Below are 12,585 nucleotides of genomic sequence, written 5' to 3'. Positions count from 1 at the left end.
AATTATTCAAAATCAGTTCCATTAAGTATTGGCCAAATCCTGGAGTACCAGATGTGTAGATATGAAAAGGTTGTATTGGCTATACAAGTAGGCAAAAGAAGTAGCTCCCATATTCTGCGGGAGTATGAATCTCCTGAATATTATAAACGAGATATCTGTCTGTAGGAGGAGTGTGGGTGGTTGTTACCAATCAATCTGTGAACACTATCCTTAAAAGGAACTGTGCTATGCTCTGATATATGTTGAATAAAATCACCCATCCCCACACACCTTCAGGGGTATCTAACAACAAAAGAGAGCTATGGAAACCCAATACATTAGAGAATAAGTCCTGCTCTTGTGAGAACTGGTGATCCTATATGTTAATTACTTGCTAACTTCATATTTCACTCCAGTTCATATTGGTGGTACAGAGCAGAGGCTGCTAATCCAATAGTCCCCTCTATAAGCTAAAGGACATGCTCTAAATCATGACTCACTCTCTAGTTTGTTCCTGGGGCAGTATAACTAAGTAGAGCCCCTTACTCTGGACAGATTGTAAAATTACAATCTAGCCCTGAATAGTTCAGCCTAAAAGGTGATGAGATGGCAGCTGTGGTTCACCCCACACTTACCCTTAAGGAGTTAATAGGCTAAGAAGGAGGCCAGTTAACTAGACAGGCCACAGCTATGGGGAATCAGGTGGCTTAAGTAATCTCCTGAATAATGAAGGATCCCAGTTGGGGAGGAACTGGCTGGGTTGGGTTCATAAAGGCAGGAAGCTGATAGCAGAGAGGGCTATAGGGAAGTGGTCTACAGTCACTCTCTGGAGAAGGGAGGTTGTGTTTAGGGCTATAGAGGTAAGTAGCTTACAATCCTCCCCTAGGAGGAAGAAGTTGTAAGGCTGGCAACAGGGGGATAGAACAGTGGGGAATATGGGGCCATGCTGCTCTTTAAAAGTGGGAGGGCTATGCCCTCTCACTTTTTACTGGCTTTAAGAATGAGCAATGGAGGTGGGGTGATGGTGTGGGCACCTCTGGGGCCCCCACTTTTAGGGTGCTACTGCTGCTCCTGGCTGGCAATCCTGGGGGGTAAGTGCCAGGTGGTGAGGAAAGGGCTCAGATAAAGGCAGTAAAGTTCAGGAGAAAACAGACCTTGCTTGCTGATTAGAGGGTTCCTGAGCTGAAACCTGGAGTAGAGGGCAGGCCTCAGTTATCTTGGCCAGCCACTGAGGGAGTAGTACCATGAGGAAGGGAATGGGAAGACTGCTTGAGTCTGCAAGGGAGAAAAGACTTTGCATATGTCCCTGTTCTGGGCTGTCACAGTAACTTGACCTGAGGGTCAAATCAGGAACATCTGTGGTTGCTGACTTGGAGAGAGAGTGGCAGTAGGATGTGCAGCAAGCAGCAGAAGGGGGCCCCGGACCTAGAAGGAGCTAATTGCCATAATAGGTAGGAAGAGGTTGTCAGTGGATCCTGTGAGAGGAACATCTTAAATATGCCCCAGCATAGTGCTGCTAATATTTGGTAATATTTCATAGTGTTGCATTATTCTTAAAATGCCAACTCCTGGAGTCAGGAGAATCTCAGCTTTCATTTAAATAGGAAAGTAAGTTTTTACCCTATTGTTGCAGAGGAGACCTGAAAAATGGGATCCATGTATAACATTGAGGCTCAAAAAACAGGAGGCAAATGAAAAGAATCCCAAGTTTTATTTTTAAAATCTCATAATGCTTAAAGTCTTATTCATGATCTTTAAATGTGTGGGTTTGGTAAAACTTCTGTTACTATTTATGTTCCTACTTTCAGCATGTTTGCTATGGAAAGTGGTTCTTTCCATATATATATAGTGGATAAGAACATGTAGGAAATTGAAGTAAGGTCCTGTTGTCTCTTTGCCAAGTGGTAGCAGATTTCAGGGCCTTATGTCCGTTTCCCATTGGAGGAGTAATAGGTGATACAAAGTCAATGTATATTCTAATCTTATTAACAAAATGCACAGAAGTCATTTGAAAAGAGGTAATGACTATCTGGATCCAGCTATGTGGCTTTTTTCTATGGAGAGTTTCATCCTGAGTGCTTATACCTTAATGGTTTATAATACGCAGGACAGTACTTAAATTTGCAGATGATAAAATACTGGGTATCAGGTGACTCTACAAGGCAGATTATAAGTAGAAAGACTGGATTAGGCCTGGGGTTTAATTGTACTATGCACTATACAAACTTAGAGGTACATGTGATGCTACCCTAAATAGCCTGATTGTGTGACTACTTAAGCGCATGAGATACTTCTCTCACTAGAATAGTCTCATTGATGTAATCATGGGACTATGCATGCAGGTAAAATTACTCATGTGCTTAAATCTTAAATCTTTTCAGGACCGGCCTTAAGAAACTGTAAGAATTCAGACAGACAAAGAAGGAGCTGAAGCACAGACAGCTGGCTTAAGCAATTCACTGCAAGGTACTGATAGCCAAAATTGTCTATTAAATAGTGCTCATAAGTATAATTGGTGGGGTGGAAGATGATGGATGTTGTTTTGAAACTTCTCACACAGGGCTTGGTAGTGGTAAGAAAGAAAACAAATTTGTAATGTGTAAATGTGTCAAAGGAAATTACAGCAACATTATAGGAGAAAGTGAAGCCATATTTGGATTATCGTGTGTACAGTTCTATGCACCTTATTGTAAAAGAAAGATCCAAGAAATTGAGACAGTACAAAGGAGACGAGTACCTGGGAGCTGCAAATAGTTATTGTGGATGTTAAATAAACTGGATCTGCAACTTTTCAGGGGAGGACAAAGAGGGAGGTCCCCAGCTGGCATAGAACCAATACTCCAACTGAAGTATAGAGAAGGCTCCAGAGGGGCAGCACAAAATGTCTGTGCTTTTGGGGAAACTGATTTTGACTCTGAAGAAATTTTCAGAATAAGCCAATAACTTCCTTATCTTAAATATTTTCCGTTCTATAACCAAATGGTTAAGACTAGTCTGACCATAATGGGACACATCCTCTGCTCTGGTAATGTAGAGGGGCTATATAATGCTGGCTTAAATAGCAGCTGAAGTTTCACTTGGTTGTGCTGAATCTATGCCACATCCACATCTTTTACAATCTGGTCATGGCTAGAAGTGTGGTGGTGAGCTTTAGCAATGTCTGACTGTCATTTAAGAGCCCACGAAGGCCATTTCAGGTAGGCCTTACTAAAAGTTGTACTGGGGATTGAACAAACCCCGTGGTTAGCTAGAGCTGTGTGTGTGCGTGTGCATGTTTCTTGACCCCCTCCCCCTCTGAAAATCATTTTAGAAAACTTGAAATTTCATTTAAAATTTTGTAATTTTTATGCCTCTACACTGTTTCACCACATACCAGTAGTAATAGCACATAGTATATAGCACTTTTTTATTGGATTTTATTTTTAAAATAAAGGGCAGCTGCTTCTTAGCACTGATTGAAACAGTTACCTTCTTTTTTAGATCAATATACTCCAGAGACACTTTGATCTAGAAAACAAGATAAACTGTTCCAATTGGTGCTAAGTAGCAGCTGCTGTTAATTACTCTAAAATCTAATATAAAAATTCAACTATGATGTGACAAATAGAATATAAAAATAAACTCAATTCTGAAATTGGGATTTCTGAAATTCCATTTCACAGAATTTCTAAACCTTTTTATTCAAATTTGGAAAGAAACTATTTTTTTACCAGCTTTAGTGCTAGCCCCTGATTGGAGGAGTGCTATGGTCATAGGCACCAACTCTCTGTGCTCTGGGACTCAAGTACCCATTGAAAAAACTGGGGGTGCTCAGCACCAATGAGCCTCCAGTAGGTGGCAGGAACATGTACATGGCGCACAGTGAAACCAGAAAGCACCCACTAGCAAAAACAGAAGTCAGTGCCTGTGGCTATGATAACCTCTACCCACCACATTTGCACCCCCATACCAACCTTGGTCCCATGCTGAGCTTGGCCATACCTAAAGATTGGGGCCCATGTGCAGTTATTGAGGATCAGGGCCCAAACACTTCAGCTCTAACATTTGATAACGCCTTAAATCAACATAAAACACCTTCTTTCTCCTCATGTACAGTATATAGTATAACCCTGCTTTCTATCACTCACTTCCTTGACTTTTTTACTTTTGTGTCAGTTCTTTCTTTCTAAAGAGGTCTCCATGGGTTTCCTCATCCTTTCTAGTTTAATTTTAAACATTTTAATCATGAACTGAAGATAAACTTTTTACTCATCCACAATTAAACTCTTAACAACAAACATTCCCTAATATTTCCAACATTTGGAAAAGTAGAAAGGCCGATTAAAAGCCGACTTGTCCTAGTGGTGTGTGTGTGTGTGATCTTATCAGACTGGTCTTTCCTTTCCAGATGTCATGGTTTTATGTGGTGTAAATGATACTCTTGTTACCAGATGGTATAAGAAGAAACAGCTTCAGGGAGGTATATGCTATTTAATTCTGCACATCCAGTGTCTACTGTAAAAAAGAATGGCTTTTTAAATTGGTCAGTAAAGTGTCTGAATTTTGCAATGTACACTTGGCAACGGAAGCTCTGAACTGACTAAGTACACGCTAACCAGATATGGCCCCTTTGTTATAGACAACAAACTGGACCATCAATAAAATCATTCAAAATAATGCTCAGAGTGATGATCACACTACTGCTATTCTCATCACCAGGGTAACTGTACTAAAACACAAAGGGTCAAATTGGGTTCTCATTTACACTGGAGCATAGTCAGAGTAACAGTGTTGAAGGCAGGAGATTTATTCTGGATTTTCAGAGGTTCAACTGACAGAAGACTTGGTTTTAACCTTTTCTGCACAGCAAGTACTTACGGGGAAGAACAAAGGAAATTCTGCACATGTTAAAGAACCTTTAATTGGACACTAAGGGATTAATTTTGCTTTCAGATAATGGTTTGTAGTTCTCACTGAAATCAAAGGGAGTTACATGCACATATCTGAAAACAGACTTGAACTCCAAGTATTGCCTACCTCCTAACAGCAGCCCTTGGAAATGGTCACTGAGTCAGCAAACATGGAGTAATTAAGCAAAGGATTATTTCAAATTACCTAATGTTTGAAAATCCTCTGCTTTCCATAGAAATGGAAACATCAAGGCACACTACTTAGCATGGTTAAAAAGGTGACTGATTTTCATAGAGCACCAACAGGGCCAAATTCAAAACTAGTACAAGTAGGTACAATTTCATTGAAATCATGAAGTTGCATCCCCTTAAACCAGGCTTGAAGCTGATTCTCCAAATTTAGTAGGCTCCTATTCTTGAGAGCACTCTGGCTGGCTCCATTGGTCCAAAGCTTCTTTAAAACCAGCAAATCATGCTGGGGAAAAACCATATGGTCAAGAGACTCTCCAAACCAGGGGAGTCTCCAGCAGGCCTGACAAGCAGAGCAGTTTCCTACACTTCACCTCCCAGAGCTGTCAGTACTGCGGGGTGAGTTTGGAGTAAGGAAGAATGGAGAGAGCTATCCCCAGTTAGCATTTCATCCTTCAAGAACCATAACACTAGGTCAAGAGTGGCAGAAGCTCCCTAAAAGTGTGAAGCCCCTATACTGCCCCTTCCCTTGAGGTCCTGCTCCCATGCCTCCTCCTTCTCCAACAAGACTCCCCATGTTATTCCACCTTATGATGGTAAAAAGTGGTGCTTCCATTCTGGTACCCCTGCATGTGGGGCAAGTTAAAACATCCTCTAGGCAGTCCTTACCTGTGCTGGGGATGGGGAAATATATCAAGGAGTGGTCACTGGCTCACTGAAAGAGACTCTCCCCGCCCCTTCTGCCTCTGGTGTACCCAGTATAAGTACTTCATTGTTAATTCCAGAATTCATATGCTCATTGCCCTTTGGTAAGAGTAGGAACCAGGGGTTATGGATGTAGTGACTATTTTAAGGATATATTCACTATGTGGAAAAAATAACTGATACAAAACCTATTGTGGAATCCACATGTTAAAATACAGAAACTCACTTTTCTAAGATGACTCATGAAATGTAATTGTACAGTATTTGCACCTTTATCTTTTGGTAGAATTTGTAGTTTTGATTTTCCCTATAAATCTTGCTTTTCTCAACACACACTATTAATATAAAAAAAACAACAACCACACAATCATTTTTATTCTTACATAGTGTGAGTCAGTCCTCAGGGTTAATTGCACAAAATTCTCAAATGTTTCCATGCTTTTGTTTTTCTACTAATCTGTTTCCTAACCCACTGACCTCCCTAATGTTTAGTGATGTTTCTCCTCTGGTATTTTTTCTGTTCACCATCTGAGCTTTTATTGTGGAAATGTGAGAGATGTTGGCAAGGAAGGAGCAACAGACACAAAGTTAAGCTTCATTTAAGATGCAGATAAGAGGGTTTTTTTTTTTTTTACTGATCCCTCCAGTGAAGGAGACAAGCACGTCAGCTTGTCTTTGTCACAACCCAATGGACCCCTCCCTCAGGGGGTCCCCTGGGGAGGCAGATCAGCATTGTACATTGCTAATGCTGTTGAAGGTATTGCAAGGTATTTTGGGAAGGATTAAAGGTGTGAGTGTGGAGTGAAAGGTTCCTTTGCAGGTTGCAAGAGGCCGAAGAGGGACGGAAAGAGAAGGGAATGGGTTAACTCAATGCTCCAGCTAGGTCCGAAGATAAGAGGCTGACTTCAGCCCAAGGCCATTGCACACAACCAACTCTGGGCTACCTACCAAAAAAGATGGGAGCCTAGATTCCAACCCCAATCAGCCATAAGAAAGGAAAACTAAGCTAAGCAGGACTGCAGAGGCTGCAAAAACTAGTGAGACATCAAAGGCCAGTGAGGGGGAAAACAAAGTCTCACATTCCTGAAGCCGGTGTATTCTGGGAAACAGGGGAAGCTGCAGGAAGCCGGTTTAAATTGGGACAAAGAGCACAGGGGACAAAAGTCCTTGAACAAAATGCCCCCAAAAGAATCCAGAACTTAAAAACCTTCCTGAGAGCCAAAGCAAGTCGAAGATCAACAGTGGACCCTGGACGGCCTGTTAACAGGACATAACTCTCATCCACCCTTCCCTCTCTTCTTCTTACGTTACACCCAGGCTTGGCCAGCCTCGGGTTGTGTGTGTGAGTATGAAAAGTGGGTTAGGACTGGGGCACTAACACTTTTCTTCTTCCTCCCAGTGACGTGGGAGCATTCCCAGCACTCACCACTGTTATTTTATTAATAAAGCTTTAAAATTTAGTCACTTGGTGTGCTCCTTCATCTCCTCCCCGAATGATCCTGTGACCTCAGCCTGATCACCTGATGCCTCAGGCAGATTGGTAACATAAATTTGTCACATCTATACTCACAGCACTGCAGCAGCACATATATAGCACTTAGTGAAGATGCTACCTACACTGACAGGAGAGCTTCTCTGATCATTGTAGGTATCAGCCCAAGAGGCGATACCAGTGTTGATGGGAAAAGCCCTCCCATTGTTATAGTTCTGTCTACACCAAGGCTAGGCCGGTGTAACTACGTTGCTCTGGGAAGATGAGGCTGTATCAACATAAGTTCCTAGTGTAGACCAAGTCTAGATGACAGATACAGATTGCTAATCTAGAAAGAGGTTGTCATATCAACTATTCATCTCATTGAGGACCTTACACTGATTTTAATGGGTGCTAGGTAAAGACTTCCACTGATTCTAGTGGGAGTTGGATCCAACTCCGAATTAGCAAGAGACTCTGAAGGCAGCAATTGTGCAAAATGTGGGCCAGGCAGGAAGATGAATGGATAGAAGACAGTCCATTTAATCAGCTGATCTGCTGCAAAGGTGCATACAAATGAGAGAGTGGGGCTGAGAGTGCTTGCTAGGGTGTTCTCAAAAGGATGCAGGGGAATCAGTCCACCTTCAGAAGGAAAAGATAATGTGCACTGATCTGATCTCTACACTGACAGTCAAAACTGTTATGAGAGGGAAAATATATAGGTATAGGTTTAAGCAGCTGTAATTAGTGTGCTTTGGAGTTACTGAAACGCCATGGAGTAGCCACAATAAATTTAGAGTACTGAAAGCAATTACTATGGTAAAGAGACTGATCTGTAGGTCGGTAATTTTGAAGAAATACATTAATCAGACACAGAAGAAAAATGTTCCTCACTTTGTTCAGCATTGTTTTGGACTTTTTCATAAAAGCTGCATCCAGACATAGATGCATCTATAATATAATACAATAGTGAGCCAGGAAGGACAAATTCTAAATCTTATTTGGAGAGTAAATATTTAGTGTGAGCAATTTATAATGTTGCTACATTTCCACAGATGTCATCTTCACCTTATTTTTGATACTCCCCATTCACCAGGTGTAACATTTATTTATGTATTTATTTTTTTTTACATGACTAGCGTGTAGTGATCAAGTTCCCACTACCTATTGTAGAAACCTACAGAATGATATATCAAATGCTACCTTTCCTAAGAATGCACAGCTAGCTCCCTCTGCTGCCTGGCTCCTGAGCTAAATGGAACTTGGCTGGCTCCAAGGGTTGTGAGCAGCAATATGTTTACACAGATACTTGATCTACTTTTAGGCTGCCTGTTAAAGACAATCAAACTTCAGTTTGAGCCAAATGCAACAGATTATCTCACCTAATGGGTGGGGCCAGCCAGTGGCGACAAAGTCCTCCACTGTTTTTTGGCTTCCTGTTCACTTCTGGGTCCAACACAACATAGTCTTAAAATTAAGGCCTTCTGCAATCTGGGGTAATGCTACCTTAGACTACCTTCCAAATGTCATCTATAAAGGCAACTGCACTCATCAAGGAAGTTGCCATTTTTCCAATACATGGAAAAAATCAGGCATAGGCTAGTATTTGATTAGCCAATCTCAATAACATCTTTTTAACTTTCTATGATAAAGAAATGTGGTGGTGGTGGTTTATTGCATTTGCTATGTTGTGCGTCACTGTAGTATCTCTGTTCCTCACAAACAATTTTATCCTTGGAAGTGAAATTGTGTAACTTTATTAACCTCATTTTACAGTTTGTAAACATGGGTACAGGAAGGAGTGTGAGAGATCATAGATTCCAATGCCAAAAGGGACCACTGTGACCATCTAGTTTGATCTCCTGTATAATGCAGGCAATGGAACTGCTACAAAATAATTCCTAGAGCATATATTTTAGAAAACAATCCAATCTAAATTTTTAAAATAATCAGTGATGGACAATCTACAATGAGCCCTAAGTATATTATGTCGACATCACTTCTATCTACCAAACTCGTAATATTGTCAAACAAAGAGATCCTGTCAAAATAAACTGATCTGTTTTCCATAGACCCATGTTGATTTGCATTCATTACATTACCCGCCTTTAATTCTCTGAGTCCATATAAGCCACTCCATTATCTTGCCCAGGATTGAGGTCAGGTTGACAGCCCTATAATTACCCGTGTCATCTCATTTTCCATTTTTAGAAATTTGGCTCAGCGTTATCTTTCTTCCAGTTTTCTGGAACTTCCCCAGTGTTCCAATAATTATTAAAAATCAACATTAATTCTCCAGGATGTTCCTCAGCCAGCTGTTTTTAAAAGTCTTGGATGTTAGTTATCTGGACCTGCTGATTTAAAAAATGTCTATCTTTAGGATGTAAAACAGAAACTACTACAGAGATACTAGTGGAATGGAAAGTGTTATCATACATAGAGGCTATATCATTTTTTCTTCCTAAAAAACAGAACATAAACACTTCTGCCTCTTCCACATTATTGATTTATTGGTCCATTATTACCTCACGTGTTTGGAATAATAAGTTGCTAATCCTGAGCACAAAGATATGTTTATTAGGTTTGTGTCCTTAGTACCCTCTATAATTGTGAAAGCTGGGTTACATATTCTAAGCCAGGGCAGAGACTGAACAGTTTCCACCTCTGCTGTCTAGAAAAATCGTTGGAGTTACTTGGACCAATGGATCACCAATAACAAGAAATGGCCTACAGTTTAAGCAATGTATGATGGCTGTTCGCAGGCTTCACTGCCTGGGACATGTGGAGCATATGCCTCAGAGCATAGCCTTTGGCAGATGATTTTGTGGCCAACTTAGAACCATCTACGATGCAGAGGAAGACCAAAGCTCTGATACAGCAGCAAGGCCTCAAGAAATTCAGCATTCCCACTGACAACTGGGAAAATTCCTGCCCATAATTGTTCAGTTTGGGGAAGCCAGGTTAAGACTGGTGCAGTCACTTTGAAGAGCCATCAGAGAGCCCAGGCTGAGGCTTGTAGGTGAGCCAGGAAGTGGAGTATGCTTCAACTTCCATCTGGCAAGTGGATCTATAGGTACTGTGGGCAGTTTTGCTCATGCATTGAGATCTTTTCCCATACCATTGCTTAGCACCAATGACTACTGACTTTTTGTCACATCTCCTTTCATTTGTCAAGGTGTTGGATGGCCACCAGTTTATTGACAAGATTATTGTTGTTGCTAATATATTTTTTTTAAAAATCCTTCTTGTGCTTAACCCTGCTGGCCATAGATTTTACTTTGTGTCCCTTTGCTTCCCTTATCAATGTTCTGCAATTCCTTGCTTCTGATTTATATTCATTACTATCAAATTTGCCCTTTCTTCCATTATTTATATATATATTTTTATTAGCTGCCTTCACTGACCCTCTAAACCAGGTAACTATTTTTTAACCAGCACGGCTATCTTCTTTTTTGGGCACCTAATAAGGTTCTTTAATTCACAATTAATCACTTTTTTATTAAATTCTTCTTCAGCTGATTTTGCTCATAAAGCAGAAAATTATGAAAATATCCACATTAAAGCACCACGTGTGTGTGTGTGTGTGTGTGTGTGTGTATTACTGAGCTGAACTTTATTCTGCTTGCATATTATAAATGTGATCAAATCATGATCACTTGTACCCAAGCTATCACTAATTTTTAGGTCTATTATCCGTTCCTCTAGCTGTTAGGACAAGGTCTAATAAAGAATCACCCAGTGTTGGTTGCAATGGTATTTACTTGGGAAATTATAGATGACAATGTTTAGCAAGTCCAAGGATGTTTTAAGTACTAGCAGCATATCACTCAGATTAAAGTCTCCCAGGGTCAGGTTTTTTTTTCCTACACATGATGGGTACAGAAGGAGAGGGTCATCTTGTTCCTTATTGTGATCTGATTGTCTGTAGCAGACAGCAACTAATCTGGCATCTTATCTGTTAGGACATTGATCCCTAAGTATTTCAAGATAACTTTGAAGAACATTATCAATACAAATCTGTGAAAGGGCTTTGACTAGAATTCTGCCTGGAAAGAGAGTTTGAATTAAACAGTTTTTGTGTACAATTCCTACTGTGTTAAGGGAAAGAGGACTTTGTGCACACTCTTTGTAAATAAACAAGACTGTGTCAATGAAATAGCTCACTCCATCAATTTCTTCCCCAACAGAAAAACCCCTCAAGTCCCAGAATATTGGCTAACTGCTCCAGTCAAAGGGGGTAGCTATTTTTTTTTAAAGTTTATTAAAATGATAATACCAGTAGGGGAATTACTATTACCAAGTACTTAAAATATGTTGTGTACTTTTACTGGGTAGAGATGAAGCTCATTTCCACTCTTCCCCATTATGAATTCCAACCTATAAAATATCACTTTTCATGTTGCAATACTAATAGCCCCTTTCCTCTAAGCAATGATTTTATATTCCCTTGCCTCCTCTTCAGGTATGGTGAATGTAGTAGGCTCCTTTCCTGTGCTGCTTTGCACTTGAGAACTTATAATTATTTTAAATCACTTTATTTTTCCAGTGATAAATATATTGCAGCACATGAAATGCAAAGTCAGAGAAAAAATGAACCCTGCAGCTGGCACTGATATGCAGTACATTAATTAAATCCTTCCTCTGATCTTATGAAAAGACAACTGAACCATTAACAAAGGAGCATTATAACTAAATATATCTCCTTTATTAGCTCAAGGGGTGAGATTCTTGGAACACCTATTTTCAATTCTAATCCCTAATAAAGTAAACTAGACAAAAGATTTAGTGTGGATATATGAAGATGCTATTGCTTATGATACTTTCTGGAGTACCTATCATGAACATGTGGGAGGATACTGTAAAATATTAAAGTAGTACTAGCCTCTCTGGACCAAAAGATGCAGTTACTCAAACCCTAGGGGGAAGAGAAGTAACGCTTAAAAAAAAGGCAAGCGAATGAAACACAGGGAAACAAGAGGTCAAAGATGCAATAGAAAGATGGACCGCCTCAACCAAAATGTTCCACAAAAGGGGGTGTGAACGAAGAGGGACCAGGTCTAGTACGGAGTGTCAGGAGAGAGATGAATGTTCAAGCAAGACCAATTATGATGGTAGAAGGCAACTCAGGATCAGGCCCAGATTATAAAGGGCATTATATACCATCAGTTGCATCTGTGGGCTACCGGCAGCAAACTGTAATTTTGGAACACAGGCTGCAATGTGTCTCATCCCTATGTAAAGAATAAGAAGGCAATTGTGTTCTACAATTGCTTCTATCCACATAAGCATAAGATACTAAATTAAAGGTAAAACAAGGCAAAAATGATAGATGAACACTTAGCAATTTCTGAT

General features: G+C 40.3%; 1 long non-coding RNA gene across 1 annotated transcript; it reads left to right on the top strand.

Annotated features, from left to right (window-relative positions):
- The first annotated feature begins 781 nt into the window (after positions 1–781).
- Positions 782–10,021, top strand: LOC123370882. The gene is made up of 3 exons (XR_006579608.1): positions 782–839; positions 2,361–2,445; positions 9,909–10,021. It is a non-coding gene; the product is annotated as an uncharacterized LOC123370882 (long non-coding RNA).
- The last annotated feature ends 2,564 nt before the right edge of the window (positions 10,022–12,585 follow it).

This window comes from Mauremys mutica, chromosome 5 (assembly GCF_020497125.1).
Source record: "Mauremys mutica isolate MM-2020 ecotype Southern chromosome 5, ASM2049712v1, whole genome shotgun sequence".
Lineage (NCBI taxonomy): Eukaryota > Metazoa > Chordata > Testudines > Geoemydidae > Mauremys > Mauremys mutica.
This window is presented reverse-complemented; position numbering and strand designations above follow the sequence as displayed.